General features: G+C 31.5%; 1 pseudogene; it reads right to left on the reverse strand.

Annotated features, from left to right (window-relative positions):
- Positions 1 to 3,126: 3,126 nt before the first annotated feature.
- LOC149199443 (uncharacterized) lies at positions 3,127 to 3,933 on the reverse strand (annotated as a pseudogene).
- Between the last annotated feature and the right edge of the window lie 4,549 nt (positions 3,934 to 8,482).

An 8,482-nucleotide genomic window follows, 5' to 3' on the forward strand; every position in this document is an offset into this window, starting at 1 on the left:
CAGGGGAATGATATCTTTACCAGAATTATACAGAGATTAGGGTGTATGGCTATGGACTAGCTCCATATAAATTGCCCATGTTCCAATGAGAATTTTCTCTCTGGAATATATTAGGAAAATGATCAATATGGATGAACTTCATTTCATTTCAGGGAAGAGGAAATCTCAGTTCAAAATCAAGTCACAAGTAGGATCATTTAATTGCAATACCATATCAACAGGTATTGAAGCAGATTCAATCCTCAAACAAGATGGGATTCCAACCAAGTTTCACCTGGTCTTATGACCCATTCAGTATAATCTCCAACTTAAGGGTGGAACTAAAAACCACACCTTACAATCATACTCCAAGACCAGAGATTGAGAAGTACATAAATCAAGAACAGTGGGAGGAGAATACACTTCAGGAAGCAGAAGAACAGACTTTACCTCCTTCTACCCTCCAAACTCCCACTTCTCAAAGCAGGTAGGACAAGAGGCCCAGAGAAGAATCTTCGTCATTAACAAAAGGTGAAAAAGAATTCATTATCTATTAGAAGAAATCAAGGATTGAATCCAAAGGCACTACTACTCAAGGTCAGAAAGAGCCTATAATCATCAATTTGGATGATTCACGGGTTTCTACAGGGACAAAAGAAATTATCATCATTACTCCATCTTCCTCTTCAATCTCACAAAAATTGTTAGAGATCACCCAGTTTGTGGGCGTAAGTGAACAAGAGGAGCCAAACATCTTCACTAATTTCCTTGAAATTAAACAAAAGAATGAATCTTTGAAGTCAAATGTCTATGCTCAGTTTTGGAAATAGACATCAACTTCACAACATAGGTTATTGACAATTTTTTATAGTGAAAAAGGTAGAATGCAAATGGCATTGCTACAAGCCCAAGTTCCTTTTCCAAAGGCTTCTTCAGATTATAAGAAGACTGTATTTTCCTTTGATGCCAACTAGATACATCCAATTGACCAGATGGACATGCATAGGCAGTCTGGTGAGATGCTTTTCTCAACCATGACTAACATTGCTATGGAATTATCAAAACTAAGGACAACTCTTTCAAATGTACAGTCACAATTAAAGATAGAAAATATATCCTCTTTGGAAAAGGATAACAGGGTAAAATCATTAGAAGACTTAGTGATCAAAGTTGGGTATGACCCCACTGATGTTAAAGCTACAGAGGACATTATTAAAAAGAAGAATGCATACATTGCAGCATTAAGGAAGCAACTTAAACTACCTTCTACAGAGGATCCTCAAACCAAGGAGATAGCAGAAAGTGAGCAGCACAAAGAAGAAATGCTCAATTTGATCATTGAGAAAAATGTACAGATAAAGACAATGGAAGAGAAAATTGAGAAATTACTTAATGAAAAAGAGGAATATACTCAAGTAGCCATAGCTCCAGTTACAGCTATACCTATTACAATGTCAAGGACAGAAGGGGAATCGACATCAGCATCAGTAGAGTCTACATCAACAACAGGAGATTTAAACAAAGTCATACAGGAGTTGTCTCTCCAGAGACAAGAGAATGAAAATCTTCACAAGAAATTTAAGACTCTTGAGACTCAGAAGATTAAAAATGGCACTCTTTATGTTGGAGAGATGCAAAAGACTCGTAGATTGACCAGAAGGATAGAAGAGTTGGAAAATGAGTCATTAATGGCTCAGACCTTGGCCCAAGCCAAGGAAAATATTTGGGCAAACATCAGTCAGACTATAACTGAAATTTGGCCCTCCATACAGATTATTTTTTAACAGGAAGAACTCATAAATAGGTGTCAGACGGTTATTGAAGAAGCTAGAGAAATTCTTAAGGATAAACCAAGGGAATCCACAGATATGATTAAAGTTCTCAATTCAAAAAATAGAGCCAAGTTAGAGTTTCAGATTTTAGACAGAACAGAAACTATTCTGGAGATTAAGAAGGTTTTGCAGAAAAAGAATCTCATGACTCAACTGGAGACCAAGTACCAAGCCTTGAAAATTGTTGTCGAAAGGTTTCATTTAAAGTTTAACTTACTCAACAAAAGAGGATTGCCAGGATTAGTGGCACCAATTGACAGGTTGATCAGTTTGGAGGAATATTGTTAAAAGATTTATGAAATTGCCACTGATAAAGCTAGATTTGCAGGTATAAAGGGTCACCTCACATGGAAGGAAATCTTAGAAGCTTTGGATTTTGATTTAATAATCAAGCATGAAAGAAAACACATTTTTTTTAATAAGCCTATTTTTGAAAATTATATTGAGGTTGATGAAGTCTACAGGAAGTTGGTTAATCTTTCTATACCAAGTGAAGATAGGTGGGATCGCCCATGTGAAATTATCGAGTAACTTTCATCACCAACTGACAGACAACTAGGCAACACTTTTTGGGGACCAGATCACCAACAGATTCCTTAAAGATAGTGCCGGCGCTCAGCAGTTTTAGAATTCCTATAATTTTGTACTATTTTCGCATTTTGTTAAAAATGTCTCTAGAAGATTTTTCATTTTGTATAAATAACTCTTCCTTCGAGTTATTAAGGGTTGAACCCTTGGATGAGCTTTCAAAGCAAAATTGTAATCAAGCTAGAGATTTGCTTCAAATTAATGAAAGGATTCTAAATTTGCCTCAAATAGTTTGTCTCCTTGTGAGTTTTTCTTATGTGTTCATTTCATTATGTTTTTCTTCATGTATTTAAGTATTTATGGAGAAATCTGGGTAAGATTGAACCGAATATCAATCCATCTTAAATCCCCTGTGAAGTTATAAATAATAATTAGAGAATAGTTTATAAAACTATTTGTTATTATAAACTCCTCTATATCTATAAATTGTCACATCAATCTGCATTAGATTAAATACATTTTGTTGAGCAGGAAAACATTGTTTACTTGCATTCCTTCTTATAACCAATTTAATATTCTGTTTGAATATTTAGTAAGTTGTAACTCTTTAAGACTCTGTTATTCACCCAATTAAAATCAGTTAACTATTTTAGACAAATAAACAACCCTTTTATTCTATTTGGGAAGTCTTAAAGTTCAAGCACCTGTTTTCAAACTGTTCATAATATTAATCATCCAAAAAACTTTAAAACAAACAAAACATTTTTAGATGCTCTGGCATGATTAATTAACCTAGAATCATCTCAGAGGACAACAAATCATGCGGTAATTTAAGCACATGAAGGCCTTATACCTTTGTGGACCTCTGGACTATAATTCAAGATGTAAATCCTTTTTGTTTCATGATCAAACAAATTTCAGAAGGTTTATTTTCAGTTAACGTGACACGCCAAAACCCTTGCTAGATAAGAGGTTGTTTACAATTACTAGTGTCCTGTCTATGATGGTACGCCCATGCTCTCCACAACCCATGTAGTAGAAATTCCCTCACCACCAAAATCCTCCTCAGAAGTAGTTAAATAAGGAGGATTGAATACCATGGAATCTACTATTCCAGTTAGACCTTTGTCTAGACCTGATGCAAGATCAGTAAAAATTACTTCTGCATGCACACCATAAGCTTCAGGGATCTTCTTTGTAACCTCAATAGCTACAGAGCTAATGTTAGTAGCAAGATAATGGATCTTAGTGCCTTCCCCAAGTATAAATACCAATTATGTTATCACATATCCACTCCCATGTTGAATTTCTAAACACTAGCTTGATTGAACTTCCTCAAGATGAACCTGATCAGCAAGTAGGGCGTCTGCAAGTGCAAATGAATCATCATAGGGTTCATAAAATTCTGGTGTGGACCAACAAGATGAATGTTTGCATTCTTCGTATGTAAGGAAGAGGGAGAAACCTACAATGAATCATAAAAACATAATATTATTATCTTCTAACATTAACATATTCCTAGTTTTAGAAAACATACTTTTATCAAAAACAAAATCCAAACGTTCCTCTCAAAATGTTTTCCCATAGAAGCCATCAAGTGTGCTGATGAAAAACAACTTGGAGACAACATGATTATTATGATGAATATGCAACTAATGAAATAGTTCTCATAGATTATGTTATGATTATAAAACATGCTATGTTTGGAAGCATATTATTAATGAAAGATAAACTATTACAACTGGGGGGAAGTTCACATGATTTCAACAGTAATTAAATTGATTTTTGACAGCAAATTTTTGGGTAAATAGTTACTTAGAAATATGATTTAAGAACTTAAGAAAAAAGAGAAAATTAACAACAAATCTATGACACTAATGAACTAGATAGCTAATCCAAAAGACATTCATCCTCACATCAAACAACAACCCTCAATATGAAAATCATTTCACACAGATCTGGCATCAAAAAGATAAAATTTGCATTCAAAATAAAAGTATTTTAAATACAAAGTGATAAAACCTGGTCTCTTTGCTATGTTTCCCAATTCGACCTCCGATAATTCTCCCAAAGTAATCAGCTTCGCTAGTGGGAATAATAATTACAAAAGTGAAAGCCATGCCTCACTAACAAAACTTAATTCAAATTCAGGCTTCTGTGATCCATATCTTGAATATTTGAAACAATTTTGGTAGAAACCACATTAGGAAAGTTGGTCAACACATTTCGAACCAACCAGTGTGGTTCATCATCGAGACAAGATGAAGAATCAGATCATGGCAGTAGGTTAAATAGAAATACAAATCCATCTAACGGCTATAAGGAAATGGCTATAAAAAAAGACTACTTTGGACTGGGTAAAAAAAGGGGAAGAATTAATTTAATCTTAATTTAAATAATTAAGTTAAATGTATATAAATAAATATTGATATTATTTTTTATTAATCTTAAACTAGTTAAAATTAAAGATAATTTTTTTAATCTTTTAGCTATAATTTAAATAATATTTATTTTTAATCTTTTAGCTATAATTTAAATAATATTTATTTTTAATCTTTTAGCTATAATTTAAATAATTAAATATGTATAAGTATATAAATTAAAATCCTAGAAAAATAACATTTGCCTTTACTAAGAATGTGTGGGGGGGGGGCAATTATAACACGGGGGGATTATAACACACTGCATAGATGGAGGCTAGGATAATCTAATGAGAAACATTATTTTTATTAGAAAATTAATTAAATCTAACCTCCTAGGTCAAAGGAGGAATATAGAAAATTAAGATTAATAAAATTATAAAATAAAGATTATTATTATTATTATTATTATTATTATTATTATTATTATTATTATTATTATTATTATTATTATTAATTGAGTTAAATAAATATTGATATTATTTATTAATCTAAACTAATTAAAATTAAAGATAATTTTAAATATCTTAGTTATAATTTAATTAATTGAATATAAATATATAAATTAAAACTCTAGAAAAATAACTATTCCCTTGACACACTCTCTCTCTCTATATATATATATATATAAAAATTATAACACACTCCATAAATTGAGGCTAGGGATAATAATTAAAATAAGGGAAACATTATTCTTATAAGAAAATCAACCAAATAAAACCTCTTAAGTCAAAGGAGGAATATAAAAAATTAAGATGAAAAAAATAAAGAAGGAAAAGGGAAACAAAGGGGAATCAATAACCCAAGGGGAGAAATCAAAAGAAACCATAATTAAGGAGATAAAAAGGGAAAAAAGAGGAAACCAACAAAACCACTAGACCAAGAAGGATAAAGAACAAAGAAGAAAGGGCAAGAATCCAACAACTACTAATTTTCCATCTGTCATCCATGTTTATATTACTTGATCTCCTCTCAATTTCAATGGTTTCCCTAAACTTACAGTGATGAAAATGAGAAATCTTTGCAATAACCTTAGCTTCCTCAATCAATATATGATGCTTTGTCTTCTCAGCATGTTCAGCCAAAGCTGAAAAGTGGGTCCTCCCATGCTTGATGTTGGTTGCGTGTTCCTTAATCCTTTGATTTATAGACCGACTAGTTTCACCAATGTATGAGGTTCCACAAGAACACGAGATGACATAAACACCTTTCATATCCAATGGGTTCATTGGGTCTTTAATAGATTTTAAGAAACTTCTATTGGTGTTGAGGGGTCTAAAGGTTGAGGGAACATTATGCTTCCTCGGGATTCTCTCAATCTTGTCTTGGTCTAGTGGTTTTGTTGGTTTCCTTGTTTTTTTCCCTTTTTATCTCCTTGATTCTAGTTTCTTCTTATTTCTCTCCATGGGTTATTGATTCCCCTTTGTTTCCCTTTTCTTTTTTTCTTCTTTTAATCTTAAATTTTTATATTCCTCCTTTAACTTAGGAAGTTTTATTTGGTTGATTTTCTTATAAAAATAATGTTTCCCTTATTTTAATTATTATCCCTAACCTCTATATATATATATATATATATATATATAAAACTGAATTAATTAAATTAAAATTAAATTAATTCTTTATTTTATAATTTTATTTATTATAATTTTATTAATCATAATTTTCTATATTTCTACTTTAACTGACGAGGTTAGATTTAAGAAATTTTCTTACAATAATAATGTTTCTCATTATTTTAATAATTATCTCTCGTCTCCATCTATGAAGTGCGTTATAATCCCCCAAGTCAAATAAGATTTTAATTTATATAATTATTTAAATTATAACTAAATATTATATTTTTTTATCTTTAATTTTATTTTATTTTTATTTTTTACCCAATCAAAAGTAGTTGTTTCTTTATAGTCATTAGATGGATTTGTCATTGTCATTCTATTTAACTTGCTCCCATGATCTGATTCTTCATCTTGTCCTGGTGATTTAACTAGCTGCTATGATCTGACTCTTCATCATGTCCTGATGATGAACCACGCTGGTTGGTTCATTCGAAACTTATCGACCTAACTTTCCTAATGTGATTTCTACTAAAAGTGTTTCAAATATTCAAAACTTAATTCATGAGAGAAAAATCCGTCGACCTAACTTTCCTAATGTGATTTCTACCCAAAGTGTTTCACATATTCAGAACTTAATTCCTGAGAGAAAAATCCCCAAAGTACTCAGGTGTGAGTACCCCCCTTCTTACAACTAAAAACCCCTAACAAAAGTGCTTCAGAGCATTCAAAATGCAGAGAAGATGCCCCACTTCTTATTCTCGAGGCTGATATTTATAATTTACAAAAATCTACTAAAAAATGGAGAGTTGTTGGGAGTGGTTAAGATCCATCTATTTTGAGGCTGCAAATCCTCATCTTCTTCTTTGCCTTATCTCTCTAACAAATCTCGTGTCAATGACCAATCAAAATTGAAACAAAATGATTAGATTTTGCACATAAAAAATGAAATGTCAAAATTGGGAAAACAAATCATCCAACTAAATCTTAATTAAATAAATAAAATAAAAAGAATCTAAGCTTCATGTTGATTGTTATTAAATCCAGAAATTCTTAGCAAATGATAATGTTCCAAAATGAATTCCCAAAATAATTTTAGTGATAATTTCGAAACCCATTTTTCAGCTAAATTTTAGGCTCATTAAATGTTCAAATCCAGTTGATTTCATGTTGCAAGATTGGTCACCTCGTTTCTAGCTTTCCAACACACCATCCTGGACCTAATTTGGTTAAATAAAACTCAAAATATTAGCTTCCAAAATCAAAGTATCAAAACTGTCAATTTGCTGAAAAATGCATGCTTATGCAAAAATTTAGACATTTTTAATTAAAATCCTAATTTTGAACCATGTTAATAAATTTTAATTATAAATTTAAAAAAAACAATGAATTTATATATATATATATATATATATATATATAATATATTCAACAAAGTGGCTTTGGCTGGGCTTTTTAAATGGGCCATGGAGGAATTCGAAGTGGGAGGTATTTGAAGAATTTAAGAGGAGTTATAACTAATGGTAGTGATAACGAGGATGGGTGAAGAATCTTGGGAGATATAAGTTGATGGTCATGGGATAAGGGAGTTCTGGGATGAGGGAGTTCCGGGAAGACCGGAGTTCCGGGAAGACTGGAGTTCCGGGAAATGGAGGGATAAGGAGGTGAGCCTTTTTGGGAGGTATAAGGAAGGAGTAGAGCGGGTCGGAAAGTTGGGAAAGGAAGGGGAGGGGTAAGGAGAGGCCGAGATTTATATGGGATTGGATTTTTTTTTATTATATATATAGTTTGAGTGGGTTTAATAGTTAAGAGTATGTGTTTTTTTAAGAGGTTACAGGTTCAAAACTAAAGGGGTAGAGTATGTATGTCTTTGTAGACTTAGTAATCAAATAGTTGTAAGTAGGTCTTATACATCAATTTGGTGTTTGGCTTCCTTGTCACTTTAAAATTGGATAATAATAATATAATATATTATAGCCACTATATTGCATAAAACTACAGCTAGTTCATTAAATAATAATAATATAATATATTACAGCCATTATATTGCATAAAACTGCAGCTAGATCTATTATGTTGTTGTTTTTTTTTTGGAATTAAAATACCACTCCGAGATTCCGGGAAATTAAACAAAAAAATTAAATAATAATTAATTATTTTAAATAAAATA

The sequence above is a fragment of the Pinus tabuliformis genome, chromosome 2_1 (genome assembly GCF_031772625.1).
Source record: "Pinus tabuliformis cultivar Carrire ecotype Pingquan chromosome 2_1, CPIR1, whole genome shotgun sequence".
Classification (NCBI taxonomy): Eukaryota; Viridiplantae; Streptophyta; class Pinopsida; order Pinales; family Pinaceae; genus Pinus; species Pinus tabuliformis.